The sequence below is a fragment of the Eschrichtius robustus genome, chromosome 5 (genome assembly GCF_028021215.1).
Source record: "Eschrichtius robustus isolate mEscRob2 chromosome 5, mEscRob2.pri, whole genome shotgun sequence".
Lineage (NCBI taxonomy): Eukaryota > Metazoa > Chordata > Mammalia > Artiodactyla > Eschrichtiidae > Eschrichtius > Eschrichtius robustus.
In genome coordinates, this window is record NC_090828.1 from 129,115,837 (window position 1) to 129,138,437 (window position 22,601).

Sequence of the window (22,601 nt, forward strand, 5' to 3'; positions counted from 1 at the left end):
ATCATTTCGATGAGCTACCACCAGATAATACCTAGGTAGGGCCACACAGACACCTGGCTACCTTCACATACTGAAGCAAGGGAGAAAACCTCTCTGCCTTTCAAGTTTCCTAAAGTTTACTCATCTAGGGACTTTGTACAAATAAGACACATCACACATCACTGCCATCTGTCAGAATATTTTCCATGTGTTTTAGAACAAGACACTTATTGCCGTCTTCCAGGTTTTGTGCAGTAAGTACACAAAGCCACAATGTATACAACATAACGGAGTCTCCGTAGACAAGGAGCCTTTTTGCAGTGCACAACCTGCACAACTTATAAGCCTAGTTTACAACTGTACATGGAGGCTCTGAAAGCAAACAGCAAAAAGCAGGATGCAAAATAAAACACAGTACAAGAGGGCAAGGATGCTGAACGTTCTACCTGCTTAGAGAATGCACGCATTCTCTATGGCTTTCACAGTGCCTGTTTCCAAATTTGAATTATGCACCAGGCAGTCTGCTCTGAGATGCATGTACGCAGAATGCAGACCACAGGCCTCCAGTATGAATACGAAAAATAACGGAGCACGTCTTCTCTTAATCTTTCAAAGTATCCAAGTTCTTACCTTGTGGGGAGAAAAGATGCCAGAAGCCAGTCATCCAACCGCAAGTGCCAGCTTTCCACTTAAGCTGCCTTCATGGCCCAGTGATAAGGAAAACACTCCATACATTGTGCTCAGAGAATGGTTCCCACACTGCGTCAACAACAGCTCTAAAAGAACTGCATTTGGCTTCATTCACTGAGTGATCTTTGGCAGAGGGTTAAGGAGCCATGCTCCGTGGCCTGGGGTGATAAAAAGACCATTCAAATGCCTGGAGGGGGTGCATGGTGAAGCCAAGGTACATTTAATCATACCAGCTTCTGCAGAGCTGGAAAAAGGAATCCAGGGAAATAGGCAAGGAGAGCAGACAATATATGTTTGTGCTGTCAACAAACTGAGACCCATAGAGAAAATCTTTTGGTGGATGCCCCATGGTGACAATCCATCTCAGTGAAACAGGGTTATCAGGTCAGTGCCTTTGCCTGCTCCGTCATCCCTCCTGTGAGCCAGTGCCTTGCTCACACTCAACATAGCTCATGAGGGCCATTTGAGAACTGGAGTGCCATGCATAGTCGCCACTTATACACTGCCTCCCGGCCCTCTCTATGCCTTTATTCTCAGGTGTGCTGACCTGTTGTTCTCCATTCTCATCTTGTTCTTCAGCCTCGACACTTTGCCTGTTTCTCCAGGTACAACCTTGTTCCCTCTAGACATTGACCTTGATAAGCTCAAAATAATCCTCATGCCAAATATTATCTTTGGCATATTTTGGGGTGGTGAAATCCACTCCCCTTCAAGCCATAGACAACTATTAAATTGTTTCAGAGTTTTCTGGCAAGCTTGGATCCTTATATTACTTATATAGAATAAATTCCGAATGGAATTATACACTAAACCCAAACTTTCCTTCCTTCCTCCCTTTCTTCCTTTCTCCCTTCCTTCCTTCCCTCCTTCCCTCCCCTTCCTCATCCTCCCTCTTTCTCCTTCTCTCTTTTGCTCTTTCTTCTCTCTCTCTCTTCTTCTTCTCCTCCCCTTCCCCACCTCACCTCCTTCCTTTTCTCTTTCCTTAAATGGCTCAGTCCTTTTCTCATCTAGACCCCCATTTGCCTCCTTATGAAGTTTTCTCAATTAACCAGTTTGAATAGTCCATTCATTTCTCAACTTCAGTCTTATAACTTCGCTCTTTTAAAGTTTCATTGGTTGACCTTTTTTTTTTTTTTTTCAAATAAAGCAGAGTCTGTAGAAATCATGACTAAGGGAATAGGTCTTGGAGTCAGATAGCCCAGGTTCAAATCCTGACTCTGCTGCAGTAGACACTGCAGGCTGGCTCATCCAATTTCTATTTCCAACATCCTTATCCTTCATCTAACTCTGTTATGGAGGCTATAAATGCTAAAGGCTAAAGCAGCTAGAATTGCTCACAAGATGCTTTTCTTGTAAATGAGCTATTCTTTTTTTTTTTTTAATTTTATTTATTTATGGCTGAGTTGGGTCTTCGTTTCTGTGCGAGGGCTTTCTCTAGTTGCAGCAAGCAGGGGCCACTCTTCATCGCGGTGCACGGGCCTCTCACTATCGTGGCCTCTCTTGTTGCGGAGCACAGGCTCCAGACGCGCAAGCTCAGTAGTTGTGGCTCACGGGCCTAGTTGCTCCGCGGCATGTGGGATCTTCCCAGACCAGGGCTCGAACCCGTGTCCCCTGCATTAGCAAGCAGATTCTCAACCACTGCGCCACCAGGGAAGCCCCAACTTCTTGATATTATTTAAAAATATGGTGGGAGCTAGGTGGGGGAGAGTGTGACTCGTGCCATATGGCGTGCTAGGTGCATTATGATTTTCCATTAGAACCATTTCTTCTATTTCCACAGGCTCTCCAGTACAGAATTTGTAATTTTTTTTTCTTTTTTTTTACTAAATGTTGCTGAAACCTTATTCCCCATGCAGTAGAGTGTAGTATAAGTTGAGGTCCACATACTTCTCCCAGCAAATCCTTGGGATCGAAAAGTCAAAAGGTCTTAGAAGATGATACCCTCAGCCATCTGCCTAGGGCTTTGTGTTGCCTGCTTCCAAGTTGGGGAGGGCAGTCAGGACTGAGCATGACCCATGGCTGGCTGAGCTGGGGAGGCAGGCAGTTTTGGTCAACGGTTCCCTAAAAATTCCACCAGGTTGTTGACAAGTGTCACTGAACATATTCTCTGAGAACACTGATCCTTCAAGACGATGGAAGAGTTTACCTGAAAACTGTATATTGTGGAAAACATGTACTTAAATAAATGTCAGCAACTCTACTTGAAAATATCTTAAACATTTACTGTGCAGATTTATATTATTAATATCTGACAGGTGATATTTAATGCCATGTCTCTCAGGCATTATTTTTAAAGAACATTTTGGGAACTAGAATTACACAAATACCATTTGCAGATTTCTGACTTGATCAACTCCCCTTCCTAGACCATCTGTAACAGAGCAGGACCCTCTGGGGCCTTCCCAGAACAGACCCCACCCCCATATCCTCTGCTTTAGCTCCTCTCTGAAGTACCAGATAATAGTATCTGATGCACATTTCATGAGTTGTTTTACAGATGCTAAAACCCCCAATGAATGAAAGAAATTAACTACTTGATGACCATGAACGCATAGCCCCCAGACCTACCTGCACCTGAGGATTGATGATGTTGACCCCTGTGACACTACCCTGTTTCCTCACCATCAACCAATCAGAGAATTGTGCACGAGCTGATCACATACCCTGCAACCCCCCTCCCTCACCTGGCATTTAAAATGCTTTGCTGAAACCCATTGGGGACTTTGGGCTTTTAGAGCACTAGCTGCCTGGACTTTTTGCTTGGTGTCCTGCAGCAAACTCACTTTCCTTCACCACAGCCTGGTGTCAGTAGATTGGCTTTGCTGTGCATGGGTGAGTGGACCCAAGTTTTGTTCAGGAACACATCTTCCATTTTACTGGAATCACCCCTGGGTAAGACTCTTAATGAGACAGGAGGGAAGGGGGCAGGGCACAACCTTTAAAGCAATGACATAACCATAGGACATGACAAAAACTGGTCAGAACGCAGCTCGGTCCAAGATGGTGGAAGATTCGACTTCCAGTGGACATGGAGCCTTATTATAGGCTCATTGTAATACATCAGCATGCTAAATGACACACCCACCAGCACCATGACAGTTCTGAGGCTAACCATAAAAGGCGAACAAGTGGGCCATAGCCCAATTCCTGGAAATCCCTGCCCCTTCCCCAAATAATTGGAATAATCCTCCTTCTCATTAGCCTATGAAATTACGCAGCCCACAAAAACTAACCACCCATATTTCGGGGCCTCTTGCCTTCTGAGATGGCCCACACTCTGTCTATAAAATGTGTATCTCTCTAAATAAATCCACTTCTTACCTATCACTTTGTCTTTCACTGAATTCTTTCTGCAATGAGACATTAAGAACCTGAGCTTCATTAAGTCCTGAGACCAGGTGTGTGATCTCAGTTAAAAGACTGTGGGTTCAAGTTCCAAACTAAGTCCTGGAACATAGGTTCAAGTCCCAATCTGAGGTGCACGGTTTCATTAACAGTGGAAGTTTCAGGCAATAGAGCAAGAGAATAAGGAAGAAGTGCCGATTCCTGGATCAGATTTTCTAAATTCCTACTGTTCTACAGCTGTTGGACCATTTGTGGATGAAGCCAACCCTTCTAGAAGTCAGGGTGGACACCTCCTTGGGCTGAGTGTTCATTTTTCCAAAGACATCCACAGAAAAGCCTTCATCTTAATCAACAACAGGAAATTCACATTCTTCATATTATTAACAATAAATAAAGATAATAAGAAACCTGGGTCTCAAACATATTCTATAAATCAGCAAGCCGGCAGCAAAATCGCTCCGTTGGCAGTGTCGAAAGGGGGCTCTCAAGCAGAGAGCAGTAGGGTAAGGGAAAAAAAAAAAAGGGGTTAAAAATCCACATTTCCCATCATCCTGGAAAGTTCCAAAGGGAAATGATTTTGTAAAACAACAAAATATGTATAAAGGAGGAAACTAAATTATTCTTGTCCTACGCAGGCGGTGTTGTCCCACTGACAGTCGAGTGTTCTAACTTGGGAGTGTCTCCTCTCTCACAGGAAGAGGTAGCAGCCCCCTCTTACTGGAAGTCGCTGTGGACAACTTGCCCCCAGAAAAGCCTGCCTTCTTTGTACCTAATCCCAACAAATCTGCAGGCACTGTTGGCTCTTTTTTTGCTGTTTGCTCTCGGGCAAAACTGCCATTGATTTACAAATGCCACTTCCCATACAAAGAACAGCTGGAAGAGGAGAATTATGCCCCAGAATGTGTGAGAACTGAAAACATCCCTCTTCGTGTTAATGGGTGAGACTATAAATGATACAGGATGTCAATGTGTGAGGCTACCTCCTCTACCCCAGGGAGGTAATGACCCTGCAGGTAGAATTCTATGTGACTGGAGGGGAACTGGGAGAATGATTCTCTCGACAGAAGTTCCAGGGGACCTTCAACCAGAGGCACGGGCTTCCAGAACTGAAAACAACAGAACTCAGGAGACTCCAGGTGGGTATCTAACCCTGAAAAGTCCAAGGCCAGTACCGAAGATGGAGCCATGAAGCCAGGATCCAAAATTCATGAGCAGAAAGAAAAAGAACCTGGTGATTTTCCATAAATTATCAAACATAATTCTCACAACAAGCCTGCAAGTTTGTTGTTACTGGTCTCGGGAGATAAGTGACTTGCTAAATTAACACAGCCATGGGCAGTAGAACCAGCATTTGAGAGGGGTCTCAACCTTTCCTCTATTAAAAAATAAGACTTAGTAGAAGTTTTAAGAGTTTATTTAAGCAAAAATTGATTCAAATTGGATAGTGCCAAACCAGAAGTGGTTAAAAGAGCTCCTCCAACAAGAGCCAGGGGAAAGATTTATACAGAGAAAGTACAAGAACAAAGAAAGGAAATTATTTGATTGGCTAAAGCTTAAATCCTAGTTGGCCGTTTGTGATTGGTTGTCTTTAGCATTTAGCCATTTTGATTTCATAACCTTGAGGCATTTACAAGCTCAGATTTCGGTTTGCTGTTGAAGGGGAGCAAAACTTGCCACCCTAAAATGTCTCTGGCATGCATGTGTGCTATTTCAAGCTGAAAACAATCAAGGCCCAAAAGACTGAGGAAGAAACTTTGACCTGCCCTCTAACTGCCAAAAAGAATTTTGACAGAGAGCCTGTTCCCCCCAATACATCCATCACCAGAGAGATCTGCAAGGAATATGGGCGAGGTTAGGGGGGTGGAACAGGGCCTAGAGATCAAAGTCCACTGTGTGTCCCATTGTCTCTGCCCAGTCTAGCAGACCTTTATCTACCAAACATTTGCTATTCCATCTCCTTGTGAATTGCCTTCCTCCCCTTTGAAGTCCCAACCCCCTACCCCCAGCATCCTCTTTTGTCTTTAGCTGAAGATGGTATTTAAGATGAGGGCTTCAGCCCTTTGGGCGAGTTACTCATTGTAACATGTATACGTGTTACTAACCTTTGTTTGATCTTCTCCTGTTAATCTGTCTCATGTCACTTTAAATCTTGGACCAGCCAGAAGACCTAGAGGGGCAGAGGAAAAACGTCTTCCTCACAGACAGCACTACAGCAGTAGAGCCACATCTGTCTTATGGCCTCCTTGTTTAATTAATTTAAACCCCCTCCAAGGCAACCGTTGCCTAGAACAGTCACTTCCAACTGACCTCTATTTAGTTTTTAAGGTCACATGGGTAGTTCATGAGTATGGTCTCTTCCCTGAGTAACAAGAACTCTCAACTATAACAAATAAGCTCCAACTTCTACTTGGCCATTACCCCCAATCCTGTCTTCTGAAGACAACCATTGCTACCCTTTGGCATCTCTGCTTCCAGAGCTTCTCCTTGCATTTACATCCACGTATGTGGACCCATGAAACATACAGTACGGTTTCATGGGAGTAACTCTCACCTAAATGGTGTCATAGATTGCTCTGCAGCTCACTTTTTTTACACAACAGTACATCTTTGAGATCTTTCTCTGTTAGAAGACCCAGAACTACTTCATTCGCTTTAGCCACAGCAGTGCGTTTAATAGCATGGCAGTGCCATAACTTACGAAGACATTCCCCTCTGGTTGGGCATTTTAGTTGTGACTGGCTTTTTTTTATGTATCAATCTTGCCATGACATGTGGTGGTGATCCAGGCACATTTTAGAACCTGAGATAGGCCAGACCTCTGAGAATTAGCTCAGAAAGCACCGCAGGAGAGAGGGATGCAAAGCCTGTAACTGAAGCTGAGGCTCTGGAATTTCTGTCTGAAGATCCTCATCCTGCTTTCCCTAGTGGCTACACATCAAATTTGTTGGAAACTGAGAAGTTACTACTGTTAAAGCAAGACACAGCCCATCTTCCAGTTTAGGAGGAGACTACAAAGAGAAACACATTTAAAAGCAGAATCAAATCCCTCCCTGGAACCAAAGCAATTAGTCCTTAAAGACTGAGTAATCCGTGCATCCAAAACCCAAACCAACTTGAAAGGTTAATATTGATCAAGTACGGAAATTTCAGCTCTACAAACCAAACAAAGAGGTTTTGAAAGATGCTACTCATTTTAAGTATTTATAATGTTTTTCTTCATTTTAAACAAATGAGAAAACAGATTAGTTCCCTATCCAGTCCATGAAGGTGGAGGGTTACATTGGCTAAGAAAATCCACTGATGTGGACAAATGGAACCTACTACACCAGAAGGAGAGGAAATTCGTTTTATTCATCATCTTTACCATTCCAGTTCATCTTGGATTGCATGAAGCTCCAAAAGATTAAGTTGTATTCTGCTTGTTTCCCACCAGCTATGCCTGGGGAACTCCTACAATTCCTTCTTGACTCTGCCCAGCATCCTCTACTGCAAGGCTGCCCCTTCCCTCCCAAACTAATTTCAATACCAGCATAAGCAGTGCGTACATATCTAAATATCATAGAACTTCTTGTTTGGCGTTCAAATAAATTACGTGTAAGCTTTTTCAGAGGAGATACTACGGTGTGTGTATTGTGTTCCCCCAATACATAACACAGTTTCTAGCGCATAGAAAGTTCTCAATAAACATTTATTGACCTGAAGATCTCTAAGGAAAGAGAGTACTCTTCTCATTCAATAATCGCTAAAGGTTTACAGAAATCAGACACGAGGGGAAAGCAGTAAGTCACTAACTCATTTCATCAATTCACCTCTAACTCCTCAAGGAATTAACTCTAAGAAGTAAAGGTTTTTCTTTCCCTCATTAAATTCAAGTACACTTCCTAAAATCTTCAGAATCTGGGATTTTATATTAAGGATTCTTGGTTAAATGAATAGATTTTAGAATCAAAGAATTCAACAAAACGTTCTACAGTTAATTGCAGCAGTAAGATCTAATACAGAATTTTTCACCATTTCTAAAAAGCGTCTTTCCATTTGATAGATAAAAGCTCTCAGGTTCCACTCGTGGAGATTCTGTTGTGTCTCCTGCCTCAGGTTGAGGAAATGCCTCACGCCTGGGTGAGAATCTCTTGGCTGTCTCAGGAGCTGAGCTGAGGTTCAGGAGACTAGAAACCACTTCCAGTATTTCCTTTATGAAAGCACATGACCTTGGGCATATTTGTCAACTCTTGTGCCTCAGTTTCCCCATATGCAAACTGGGAATAATAAATATGTCCTGCCTACCTAATCAGACTGTCCGATTCTATCACTCCTTACACCACGGCCAAGCATCACCTCAGCTGCTGGAGGCTTCCTTAGCACTGCTGTTATACACATTCCCATCAAGAAAAAGATTAGAGGCAGCTGCAGCGGACTGCATATTCTAAAAATGACCGCAGCAATATCTCTAGTTTCACATACTCTTCCAGTGTGTTGTCACTCCCCCCACTGACAGCTGGGATCTATTTCCCCTCCCCTTGACCTTGACCAAGTCTCTGTGACAGTTTCCACAAACAGAATGCATGAAAGCAGTGCTCCGTAAGATTCCAAGTTAGGTTATAAAGGACATACCTAGCCGTCCTTTCATCCTTCTATCCGCTCATCAATATATTTTATTTTTTGGACGCATTTCAAAGTAAGTCGCAGACATCAATACATATCATCCCTAAAAACTTCAGCATGCATGTTGCTAAGTAGAGCCCAATATTTGTTTGCAGTTCTTTTTTGGCAAAATGCACAGAAAGTGAAATGCACAAATCTTACATGCCCAACTGAAGAATTTTATTTCTTCGTTTCAGTCATTGATATTTGAAGTCGTTTGTTACCATAGCATAACCCACCCTATCCCGGCTGATTCATTCCATTGAATGTTGTGTTGCCCTGTGATGTCACCCGCCCAGACGCCCTAAATCTTCCATTCAGTCTGCCACACACGCGGACTGGAGAGAGGAGATGGTCAAGGAAGTCCCCAGTATAGTGATGTGGTAGCAAAATGGGACAGTGTACGGCGTGGTCAAAACGCAAGTAGAGATTAAGAAGTCTAAACTAGAAGACTGTGGTGTCAGAGGCAACTTGAAGACATGCAAGTATTCCTTCTCCCCCTCCCCACCACCCCCAAGACCACTAGAAAATATTGGAAGGAGACCCTGAGTATCCCCTTATACCCTGGCTGGGGATTTAAGCCAACTTGACTTTGTTGGCCCAGGTGATTACTCCCTCCTCCTTGAACACTTTCTTGGTTTGCCCTCCAGGATCACCCTCTATCCTGGTTTTCCTCTTAGCTTCCTGGTTACTCCTTCTCAGACTCCAGTTTCTCCTCACCTCTAAATGTTGGAGCACCCCAGAGATCAATGTCTGCATCTCTTCTCTTTCCCTTCCATACTTAGCCCCTTACAGATCACATCTAGCTCCATGGCTTTAAATACAATCAATATGATAAAAATCTGCAAATTTACGTTTCCAGCATGGATTTCTCCCCTGAACTCCAGACATCATGATCTGACAGCCAATTTAACATCACTACCGGGGGCTCCCCTGGTGGCGCAGTCGTTGAGAGTCTGCCTGCCAATGCAGGGGGCACGGGTTCGAGCCCTGGTCTGGGAGGATCCCACATGCCACAGAGCGGCTGGGCCCGTGAGCCACAACTGCTGAGCCTGTGCGTCTGGAGCCCGTGCCCCGCAGCAGGAGAGGCTGCGATAGTGAGAGGCCCGCGCACCGCCATGAGGAGTGGCCCCCACTTGCCGCAACTAGCGAAAGCCCTCGCACGGAAACGAAGACCCTACACAGCCAAAAAAAATAAATAAATAACATCACTACCATTAAGTCTAACAGGCACCTCAAACTTAACATGTCTAGAATGGAACCTCTGATCATCCCCCCAACTTTCATTCCTCTTGCTGTCTACCCCAACTAGGTCATGTTCATGGCAACTTTGCTCTTCCCATTGCTCAAGCCCAAAATCTTGTAGTCTCTCTCTCTCTCTCTCTTTCTCTATCTCTATCTCTCTGTCTTTATCTCTCTCTATCTCTCTCTCTCTACTTATTAAGTCAAGATTCATTATTATATTTACCTTTAGTATGTATCCAGATTCTGATGACTTCTGGACAATTTTACCACTACTGTCTTAGCCTAAGCTACCTCCATCTTTCCCCTGGATTATGTCAATAGAGTCCCAGTAGGTTTCCCTGATTCTATCTTTGACCTCAACAGTCTATTCTCAACATATCAGCCTGAGGGATTCATTTACACATAAGTCAGAACACAGCATGCTTCTGCTTACACGTCTCCAGTGGTTTCCCATTCACTAAGCTAAAAGTGCCTAACAAGCTACAAAACGCTACCTGATTTGGTCTCCCCTTACCTCCTAACCTCACCTCCTTCTATACTCCCTCTCATTCACTGCTCTCCAAACACATGGGCCTCTTGTCTATTCAAGCACCCTCCTGCCTGCCCTAAATCAAAGGAATGTTCTGCTAACCTAATTAGAAGATGAGTCAGTCGCAGGCTTGCTCAGAGATCAGTTATGTCCACAAGGATGAGACTAATTTTCTCCTTCTAGTCTGCAGACTTCAATACAGAGGCAACAATCTCCTTTTATGGTCGCAAGGGGAGTTGTCACAGCTCTAAGCCTTGCATCGTCCCATGAGAGTGTCCGAAAGAGAAAGCAAGGGTAGTTGTCACAGCTCTAAGCCTTGCATCGTCCCATGAGAGTGTCCGAAAGAGAAAGCAAGGGAAGTATTAGCAAAAGGGCTCGAATCTCAAGTGCCTCATCTTGTCAGGGAGGTAAAACTCTTCCAAAGGACACCAGCAAAGTGCCTCTCATATACCATAGTCCACAGCATACCCACTAGCAAAGAGGAACGTGATTCCTGAGAACTAAAATATTGCCTGCCATACCAGTAAACAAAGGCTGTTGCAGCCATCAAGCCATTACATTTCAGCTGCTGGGATGGTGACCTCTGAGGGAACTCAGGATGGAGACAAACGGGCTGCCCACTGCCAAGCCCATCTAGCAGTCAGCCCCTGCAGCCACCACCCCCATGGTGCACCCTGAGGAGACTCAGGATGAGAAAACACAGGATACTGGCCCCAGATAGCTGAGGTGCATGTCAAAAGAATGATTTCAGTGAGCCCAGACTCTTGCATCTTCCCATACATAGAGAAGAGCTAAATTCCTTAACTTGAGATGTCTGGTTTTCTTTAATTAACAGTAATCTTTTGATGTTCCGAATACCTGGCCTTTGTTGCAAAAACTCCTGTATATCCTGATTCCCCCTCCCCCCTTGACTCTTTGGAACAGTTTTCTCAGCGTTATCTGAGATGCTGTGTCCTGAGCTTGAAGTCCTCAGAAAGTTCGCCGAATAAAACATAACTCTCCACTTACAGGTTGTGCATTTTTTTCAGTCAACATTACCATGATAGTCACCAACTGTCTCACTGGGGCTGGGCATATTATGGCAACAACAAAGTAGACATTATAGGAGCAAGGAGGAATGGGGCAGCCAGCATCTCCTAGACACCACTGACAGGCCACCAGATTCAGAAAGAGGAACCCTGGACCCAATACTTGCTCTGCCATTAAACTTACGACATTTATAAGTAATGCCCCCCTTGTAGATCACTGCTTCCTCATCTGCAAAATGAGGAGGCTGGGCTAGACATTGCCTTCCACTTTGAATTTTCTCTTATTCTGTGAACTTCCACGCGTCGTAAAGATCTGAGTCTTCCTATGTGCCATTCCTCATATATGTATACATCTCCTAAAATGATAGAAATGCCAGGATCTTTGATCATCTATTTCAAAAAGAGAAGGGAAATTTTAATGAGAACATTTTGTACTGCTCGTTCCCGGCTGGTCTTTAAGAATAAAGGATCTTTTTCTACCATTACTGACATTTTAAAAACAGCCTTTCAGATTCAGTAATTAGGTCCCAAAATCATTCAGCATAAAACTATGGCTTCCCAACAATTATTCTAGTGAGGAAGTTAGAATGACCTCTCATATCTGTGTTGCTAATGGTAATTCCTAGCCATTATCTTATTACTCAATTTAAATACAAGAAAATGGAAACAATTCTCTCCTTGACACCAGGACCTCTGTCATCAACAGAATATAGGACTGAAGTCTTTATATGACCATATGAGTAGGCTTGGCACCCTGCTCTCTGAGGGTAACTGGCGCTGAGAAGCCATACAACAAATAGTGAGCTCCAAAACCTCCAGTGGAAGGCATAGGGAGATCGATCTATCTATGGAAGATGAGAATGAAAAACATAGACAGAGAGAACTAAACCATGTGTTTTTATGTATTGCATGAATAAAGGGACAAGTAAATCAATTGCTTTGCCAGAAAGCTCCATTTAGATGCATCTTAGAATCTGCGCAAATCAGCCATCTTACTTCCTCACTCCCTCTGCCTTTGGCAATGATTCACCTTGACTATTATCATTTGTCAGCCCTACTTCTTTGATTCTCGTGTTCCTGCAACAGTAATTGCAAAAATGTTTAGAGATAGTAAAACACAATTCAGCCCTCGGGCCTTGCACACAGAGATTCTTTCAGCTGACCTCTTACCAGAGTGGAATGGACATTGATTCAGGTAAGCCCTCTCTCAGCACCTGTTTTCACAGGGTGTGTCAACTTTTTACCCCCAGCCACTGTCCGTTAGGGCCTTTGGGTCCATACTTAATTGGTGACACAAAATGCGCCCACCTTAAGCAAGTGTAACATTAAACATGCTGCTGCCTTCTGTATTTATCAAAAGCTCAGTTTAGAGAAAAAATTATGATGGAGAATGTGTAAAATCTATCCTTCCATCCAGATATTCTAAGGTCCACTCTTGAATTAAGCTAGACCAGCAGGAATTTGTGAACTAAGACTGTCTTTTGCCTTTCTCCCTTTCATATTCTCAAAGGCTTTCACTGACTTGGGCTTTGGTGTGACGCCATCAGTCTACATTGAGAAACACAAGAGACACACCAGTGGAGCCTCAGGTGTCTACACGGAGGAGGTTGAGGACACTGCTGCACTATACAGTGTGCTCATTAGAGAGAATCCCAGAAGGAATGTTATTCTTGCCATAATATCAGAATGAACTGTGCCTCTCCTTAGGGATGGGTTTGTTTTTATTCTCATGTACTCTGAATAGTACAACCAAGCAAATGTTCCTTTTCATTTAGTCTCTAGAATACTTACAGAACAATTTGAGGCCCATCTGTTTCAAGAGTAACAGACTGTATAGTCTGCATTTTTGTTTTGCCTTCATTCCTGGCCCCTTTTCATATCTCCACCAGTACATTTCTTTCTTGTTTCTCACCTAATCCTATTTATGGTGTTTTAAAAAATTAAATGTATCCTTATAAATGCTTTAAATCATTTATGGACAATGGAGGGGAAGACTTTTATTTATTTGTTCAGGCAAATTAACATGAAAGTAAATCTTACCAAATTTTAAGAGGCATTTTAAACGTGGTCCTCCTTCCCAAAACCTCTGGGAGACGTGATAACACACACAAGACATTCTGACGATTTCCTGGTAAGTGGCAACTAACAAGTGCTTCAATCCACAGTGGTTCAAAGGTCTACGAGAAGGCTGTGTCTAACAACTGTGCAGAGGGATAACTAAGGGCGGGAAGGAATGTGGTTACTGATTACTGGCCCAGAACTGCGAAGATGAGCACCAAAAGCAAATATTGTGTGTTTAATACTTTTAGCCAAAGCCCAGCCTTAGCATGGTAAAGAGCAATGTGTGAAAGACTCCAAAAGTTTGACTGAAGGAATATTGGTAGCACAGAATGCCACATCAGGCCAAAACAGACAGCATGCGATACCCATAACAATTCCACACAACCTTGAACCACCACCTTGGTTGACCAGATCATGCAATTGTCACATGTATAGATTAGGAAGCTTCATTTTTACTCAGAATGAAGAAAGTTTAAGGTTGAAAATGAAAAAATAAGAAGACTTGATCAGGGCTTCCCTGGTGGCGCAGTGGTTGAGAATCCGCCTGCCAATGCAGGGGAGACGGGTTCGAGCCCTGGTCTGGGAGGATCTCACATGCCGCGGAGCGGATGGGCCCGTGAGCCACAACTACTGAGCCTGTGCGTCTGGAGCCTGTGCTCCGCAACAAGAGAGGCCGCGACAGTGAGAGGCCCGCGCACCGCGATGAAGAGTGGCCCCCGCTTGCCGCAACTAGAGAAAGCCCTCGCACAGAAACGAAGACCCAACACAGCCAAAAATAAATAAAAATTAATTAATTTTTTTTTTTTAAAAAAAGAAGAGTTGATCATATCAGCTGCTGTAAAGAAAAATATAGCTTGCAAATTTTTTAAAGGCTAAATCTTTAAATTCTCTGGGCTGAATATTGGGAGATGGGGGGTGGAATCTACAACAGATGTAATTCAATTCTTGCATTATATGTTGCTAAAATGACATTGCCTGATATTAAAAGTTCCTATAAAATAAAAAATCCTCATGAACAGCATCAGAAATAAAAACCAAGTCCTGAAAAATTACACCTTCCAGCCCAGCCTCATTCCAAATCAAAATATGTATCTCTTTTATTCATAAAATGATACATATACTTATGAATAAAAGCCCAAAGCTGGGCATTTTGAAATGAGTTATCTAACCTCAGAAAGCAAATAAGATCATTTCCTGTCACATTTCTTCACTCCTAGCAATTACCTGACTGAATTTTAACCTGACTCTAAACAGGGAGGGAGCATCTATTTGCCCTGGCTGAATATTACAGCATCCATATGCATGTTTTCTTCCTTTCTAGAAGTCTATCTCTTAATAAGATTTTTTATTAATTTCCTCAAGCAGATTTCCACTATCAGATATGCTGGTCATGCCTCACAAATGGCCTATGTTTTAGTGGTTACTGGTCATTATGTAAGGAAAGAGGGGAACATCTCCTTCTGTGTGACTCAATGATTTAATAATTATTAATGAGACATTATGCTTTTGTACATTTCTGACAGATGATTAAGTACACTATAAATGTTTAACATCGTTCGTTCTCTGTGGTCTGGAAATGTGATGCCAGATGCCTACCCATGCTTCACACAATCAGAAAAGACAAATTAGATCATGGCAATATGGCAGCATTGTTGATTTTTTCAGTAATATTTACAATCTTCAGGTAAAATGTGAAATGAGAAAAAACATGTATGATGAGGGCAGGTCCTTTTAATTGAAAGATTTTCCCCATAGTCATTTGGAAGCAATTTATCTTGTAGGCAGTGGTGTTGGGATAACTCTTGGGCAAACTTCTTGAGCTGTGTCATCTTGCATCAGGCTCCGGATGGCCAGAGGAGTCTCATTCTCACCCTTTGACTCAAGGCTCATTTTTGCCAATCCTTGCACACAGGAACTTTGGCCCACAGACCAAAGTTGCATGTCAGAATCACCTCGAATTTTGCTTAATATAGATTCCCAGGCCTCCCCTAGCCCAATTAAACCAAAATCTCTTGAGGTGGTCACAAGCACTGGTATTTTATTTTTAACTTCAAAGTGTTTCTAAAATACAGCCAGGATTGGAGAACCCCTGATATATACAATCTGCTGTGCCATATTTAAAACATGGACCCAAAATTCTTTGACAGGTCTCCCATTAGGAGGAGAGGTCTAGGGTCCCTCCTCTAGAATCTGGGCTCCATGACAACTTGACCAATACATTAAGGCAAAAGTGACACCATGCCAGTTTCCAAGACCAGTCCTTAGCAACTGGCAGCTTCTACTTCCTTCCTGTCTCTTAAGACCTCATTCTTGGAATCCAGCTACCATTCTGTGAGGAAGCCCAAGCAGCTGACCCAGAGTCTAGCTGAGCAACCAGACTTCCAGTCACGTGAATGAGCCACTTTGGAAGTGGCTCCTCCAGCCCACAGTAGACCTGCCCCAGATTTCATCACAGAGACGTGCTGTCCCTGCCAAGCCTTGGCCAGACTTCAGATTCATGGGCAAAATAAATAATCAGTATTTTAAGCCATTAAATTTGTGGTGGTTTGTTAGGCAATAAATAACTGGAACAACTGCTCCCCCAGATGGTGTCAAGGAAAGGGAATTGCTCTTTTAAAAGTTGAATCACAAGCATTAATGGGCTCAATGCCTCAAAAAATGCAGGCTTCCACCTTCTCTTTGGCCAAAATAATGAAATTCCTCTCCCTCCTTAACACACGATATAGCTCCTCCATGAAGCCTTCCCAATCTGCATTAATTCTCTGTAATTTTTTCCAATCATCTCAAGTCTTGTTTACAAAATTAATTAGCACTTTGGTCACATAAAATTATGAACTCAAAATTTTGGATATCAATTTTCATTTGAAAGATACTTTGATGAGAAGATAATAATAGTCTTTGAAGAGCCAAATTCTGGAAAAGGGTACAAAGGCTTAGATGGAATTGATAAAAATCAGATTGAGTAAGTAAAGAATGCAATGATGGATGGAGAAATTACAACGTGAGGGGGTAAAGGGGGTTGTTTACATAGTGAGGAGCTAAGTGTCAGCAGTGGGCCTTAGAATATTCACTAGTTGGCTCCGGTTGCCATAAGAAAATACCAGACTTGGCTGGCTTAAACAACAGAAATTTGTTTTCTCGCAGTTCTGGAAGCTGGTAGTCCAAGATCAAGGTGCGAAGGTTTCTGGTGAGACCTCTCTTCTTGGCTTGTAGATAGCTACGTTCTCGCTATATCTACACATGGTCTTTCCTCTGTGCACGCTGGGGGAGAGAGAGCTCTGATGTCTCTTTCTCTTCTTATAAGGACATCATTCCTATCAGATCAGCCCCCAATCCTTATGACCTCATTTAACCTTAATTACTTCCTTAAAGGCCCTATCTCCACATATAGTCACATTGTAAGTGAAGACTTCAACAGATGAATTGGGCGGGGGGGCAGGGAGGGGGACACACTTTCATCTATAACAAAATGGGAAATCCTTGGAAAAAATGGAGAATTACACCTTCCCTACATGCCCCAGGCTGGATGGTCATTTTGCCATCACTGTTACTAATAACAATAACAATGACAATCGTTATTGATCAAAAACCAAGTACCCAACATTTCACATTATCACATTTGCTCCTCAAAACAACTCTATAAAATAGGTTCTATTTTCTTCATTCTTATAGCTGAGGAAGCTGAACATAAGAAAGTTCAATAGTTTATCCATGACCTCATAGCTGGGAAATATCAGAACACGAATTTGAACACAGGTCTGTGGTCTTCAAAGCCCCTGCTTGCAATGCTAAACCAAGCTACCTATTTCTTTCATTCATTCCTTTGTCCCTTCAAAAATTATTGAGCACCCATTATGATCCAGGTCCTGTGTTTGATCCTAGAGATGCAAAGTCAAGCTGCAGAAAAAAAAGTATTCTGACACCTGTTAAGACAGTAAGAAAGACTTTATTCAAGGAACTACCACAATTTGGGGTGGGGGGGGGAGGGTGCAATAAGGGAGAGAGGTCAGGCTCAACCCTGAATACAACAAGGACAAGGGGGGGTTTACAGCCAAAGAGCACGGTGAAGGTCAGTGGATGAAAAATTATTACGGTGGATGAAAAATTACTAGGAGGAAACAGTAGGAATAAGGAGAATTCTTGCTAGACCAACTCAACAGTATTCTTGCTGAAGGCAGACAAGGGTGATAAGATATTGAGGGTGAGGGATTTGATTAGATATCAAGGGTAGGGGATTTTTTGATAAACTGACCCAGCAGGATTTTTGCTTAAATTGGACTAAGCGGGCTAAGGACAGCATCCAAATCAGGATCTAGTCAAGAAGAGGGCTCAGAGGACCCTGACTAAAGTCAGGTCAAGGAGAGAGTCTTTGCTACCCTGCTTGCAAGGAGTTTACAGTTCAATGAAGAGAAAGACGCCAGTCAGCAGTTGCCGTGTGGCAAGATAACTCTGTGGATCTCTTACCACGCAAATCACTAGGCTTCCTCCAGTTCTCAGAAATAAGTATTTGCACCTATATACTCTGGTTTTGAAACTGGCAGAGAAAAGTGCAGGAGGTGCTGTGTGTGCCCCTGTTGAAGCCAAGCCAGAGATGCCACGACTGTGAGACGCTGCTTCACAGAAGTTAGAAGCACTTGGAAGTGATCTCAACCACGGACCAGGCTCCACTTATTTTTGACACTCAATAGCTTCAAAAAGCAGGTTATCCCTAGAGGCCTCCTACACAGGTTTCCTCAGAGCAAATCAGTCGTTTCTCCGTGACACAGTCTTTGGTTTTCCTTCTCATCTATTTCCTTGGTGCCACTAACCAAATTCCTGACTTGTGCTCAGCCAGACTGAAAACACAGAATGTTACTGGATCATCCTTGCCTCTTGGTTCAACTTTTATTTTAAAAGCTGGATTCCTTTGCAGGGCAAAAAGAATCTGCCCCTAAACTGATTGGGAGGCTTTAAGAACTCCAGCAGAATTAACGGCCCCGGTTTATCCCAGTTCCCATCGCAGACCTGGATATACTGCCAGATTGACTGGAAATGGCCCGGAATGATTCTGAAGTTGCTCCTAGAGATTGGAGGCACACAGTTGCTTTCTGGGATAGTTTAAGCGCTGACCAGTATTGCCAAGAGGATCCTGAGGGAAGAAGCCTCGAGAGGTTCCTGGGGTCCACGCCTCGCCCTCTCTGCTTCCTCCACCATCAGTTCTTACACTTGCATCTCTTTCAGCCTTCTCTGTGCCAGAGCCTCACCTCTGCCTCTAGCCTCTGGCAAGAGCACAGAAATTATCATTTATTGTTTTCAATTTTTAATATTTGAAACTGCTTTTTTCCCTACACTTTCCAAAACACAGCACTGTTGGAAATATTTTAATGTTCCACGTAAAACAAGAAAATTGTAATAATTTGTCCCAAAGATTTTCAGAAAAGAATATAAAACACTGGCATAATTACATAGTCTTTAGCTCAGGGTATTATATTTCTATTATATAGTTATGGACCTGCCTTTTGTTTTATTCCCATTGGACAGAACAGTTTGCTTTAAAACCTTTTTTTAAAAGTTCTGTTTTAAACGCCATAAAATTTATATACTGACAAACCTGTATTGACATATTCAAACTCCGAGGTATTTCCACAAGACAGTTTATATCTGGAGCAGCCTGGGGGTATATGTTCTGGTTGATAAAGCATTTAGATGTTTGGGGATGTCAGGCAAAATTCCAGTGAGGAAGGAGCATGAGATAACCTAAAAAAAGAAGTCAGGATGGGAGACAGTGAGTTTGGGGAAAACCTTCTTTCCTGATAGACAACTAAAACGCCCTGGGGTTCACCCTGGCAAACAAGGTGCGAATGACTGAAACTCTTTTTTTTCCAGAGATGTTAATCAAGAAGTGAGTTCAGGGGCTTCCCTGGTGGCACAGTGGTTGAGAATCTGCCTGCCAATGCAGGGGACACGGGTTCGAGCCCTGGTCTGGGAAGATCCCACATGCCGCGGAGCGACTAGGCCCGTGCGCCACAACTACTGAGCCTGCGCGTCTGGAGCCTGTGCTCCGCAACAAGAGAGGCCGTCATAGTGAGAGGCCCGCGCACTGCGATGAAGAGTGGCCCCCACTTGCTGCAACTAGAGAAAGCCCTCTCACAGAAACAAAGACCCAACACAGCCATAAATAAATAAATAAATAAATTTAAAAAAAAAAAAAAAAAAGAAGTGAGTTCAGGCAGTTGCATAGTCAAACTGCTGAATTCTTTCAGTTGAGTAATATCGCCAGTGCAAGTAGGAAATGTGTTTAGATTTTCTCAGTGATGTAAATAAACCATGTTTAACCTAGTTCTGTTATACTCTATTAGAATAGATAGAAAAGGGGTCTCATGTTCAGTGACCTCATACCTTGTCATGACCTAGAAAAAGTGGTCACGTAGGTAACATACAGAGTGAAGCTTCCTGGGTGTATTATCATCGGATGTAACATAGGCATGAGGGTGGGAGACCAACAAGACATGCCTGATTTGACCCTTAGTCATCTGGTTTAAGACTTTTCTGACCCAGAAATTCTAGGATGGTGGACATACGGACTTCTATGGTATGACAGTTAATTTTATGTGTCAACTTGACCAGGCCACGGGGTGTCCATATATTTGGTCAAACATTTTTCTAGGTGTATCTGTTTCTGGGTGAGATTAACATTTGAATCTGTAGACTGACTAAAGCAGATTGCCCTCCCCAGTGTGAGTGGGTCCCATCTAATCTGTTGAAGGCTTGAATAGAACAGAAAGGTTGAGTAAGGTAGAATATCTCTCTCCCTGACTATCTTCAAACTGGGACATTAGTCTTCTCCTGACTTTGGACGTGGACTGAAAGTGAAACTCACACCATCGGCACTCCTGGGTCTCAGGCTTGCCTCTGCAGATCTTGGGACCTGTCAGCTTCCATCATCGTGTGTGCCAATCCCTCATAATAAACCTCTTTATATATGTATGTCATTATATGACACACATATATAACTATATGTATATAATCATACATCATCTTCTAATGGTTCTGTTTCTCTGCCGAACCCTGACTAATATACTTGGTAACCACGGGGTGCATAAATCAGACCCTGCCCCAACAGAGGAATCAAGAGAGAGACAAACAGATGCAGACAGGTACAGAGCAGAGACACACAGATAGAGGCAGATAGAAAGAAACAGAACAAACACACATGACAGAAAGAAAGCAGGAAGGTATGCACACAGACATACATAGGCACAGAAGTACAAAGATAAGAAAAAGGTGAGAAAAAATACAATACCTCAGTATGTTCTCTCTGATTCGCTCACGGAGCTTTATTTCTCTATTTCCGGGAGTACATCTGAGGGGGAAACATGCCCCTTATATCTTAACTGCCCCTCTGCCCAGTCAGAACCAGCTGTCAAAGATGCCTGTGAGCCAGCTGCCTGAGCGGACCGCACAGCGCCCGGGAGGAGAGGAATGGCTCCGGCACCTCCCGGATACTCACATACGAACCTGCGGCCACACCCCAGGCCTGAGACCCTCTGTAGGTGACACCACGTAAAGATGGCTCACTGTAAACCGGCATCTCAACGCAGCTGCCCACTGAAGTGTCCTCAGACCTGACCCCCCTGGACCAGTTAAGTCAGAATCTCTAGGGCCGAGGCACTGCTGCTTTCTGGAAGCTCCTCAGGGGAACCAGGAAGCAAACAGGTTTGGGTTCTACTGCTTAAGTCCATTCGCCTGGGTCACAGAGCTCAAACCTGAGACCGATGCAAGTAGCCAGGTTCGATGATGTTTGTCACCCGGGCACACGACAGTTATCACTGACATCCCACGAGGTCTACTTTCTGTGCCACTTTCAAAGCTCCAAAGAGCATGGACTAATCCCAATAGCACACTGTCACTCTCTGGTGCCAGGCTAAGTGCTCTACAGATGTTGCCTCATTTACTCCTCACAACACCCTGTGTCGTGTAGGTATTACCTCCGTTTTTCAGGTAATGAAACTGAGGTCAGAGCGATTAAATGGTTTGCTAAGGTCAAATAACTAGTACGTGGCAGAGGCAGGGTCTGCAACCAGATCTTCCACTCTGCTGCACAGAAACCACAGTGATGGGAGGCTTGGGTTTTATTCCTTTCATGTTTCATGCTGTCTTCCACACAGATCGTTCTGAAAACGAAAACCGGCATTGCCTTCTGTGCAGAACACAGGGCCACACACAGCAAGGCACGTGGCGCTTCCGTCTGGGTGATCTTATTCTGGCCACACCAACTGCACAATACGCTGTCACTTACTTCTCCTGGCCTGGGAAAAGACACAATTAGAGCAACCGCCCACCACAAATGAGGGGGTGAAAGAGCTTTAAGCGTCTTCATTGACTTCAATTAAGCTCACCAGAGAAGTAGATCACAGGGGATTCTGCAGAACTTTCTTTAGTTTTATTTATCTTATTCTTAATTCCGATTTAACAAAAAAATAGTTTCCTCAAACCTATTCCACCAGTTTAGGGCTTTCTTTATCTATTAAGAAACAGTGCCATCTACTGATACATTCTCACACTGTTCATATAAACCATGAAACAAATAATCACTGTTGTTTACAACTTAATTATGAACGCTTTCCAAGATGTCGCCCTCCTTTCCAAATGTCTGTTCTGCACTTATAACCATATATATTATTTTCTTTTATAGTGCAAATGACAAATGAGTTTGGAATTACACTAGGACTTTCAACCATAGGTCTTGAAAAATGGTGCCTCAAATCAAGATTTAATGAGGTGGGGAGCCAGGAGGCCCTGCACAGCAGTGACCACACCTGTTCACCTGAGCCTGCCTGGGAGCTGCACAGCCAACCCAGGAGGGCATGAACCCTACATTCCAAAATACCTAGGAATCAATCTAAAAATAAGTGTGTTTGACTGCTACATAGAAAATTAGAAACATTATTAAGAGAAGTCAAAGTATATCTAAATAAATGGAAAGCTATACTATGGATTGGGATACATATTCACAACAGGACTGAAATCTCCCCCAGAAGGAATAAAAATTGGTTCTGGGGGGATGAAAAATCTTACTGTCCTTATCTGTGTGTAAGGCACAG

At 43.2% G+C, this 22,601-nt stretch overlaps 1 long non-coding RNA gene across 9 annotated transcripts in view; it reads right to left on the reverse strand.

The window, feature by feature from the left end:
• The window catches only part of LOC137765427 (uncharacterized), a 94,977-nt gene that overhangs the window by 53,778 nt on the left and 18,598 nt on the right, over positions 1 to 22,601 (reverse strand). Inside the window, exons 4-5 of one of the 9 annotated variants that reach the window (XR_011074156.1) lie at positions 19,109 to 19,254; positions 610 to 827 (exon numbers count right to left, since the gene is read on the reverse strand). The exons of 7 other annotated variants lie outside the window; for them this stretch is intronic. This is a non-coding gene — a long non-coding RNA (uncharacterized lncRNA). The remainder of the gene's footprint in view (positions 1 to 609; positions 828 to 19,108; positions 19,255 to 22,601) is intronic. One more of the 9 variants, XR_011074162.1, reaches the window with a different exon arrangement.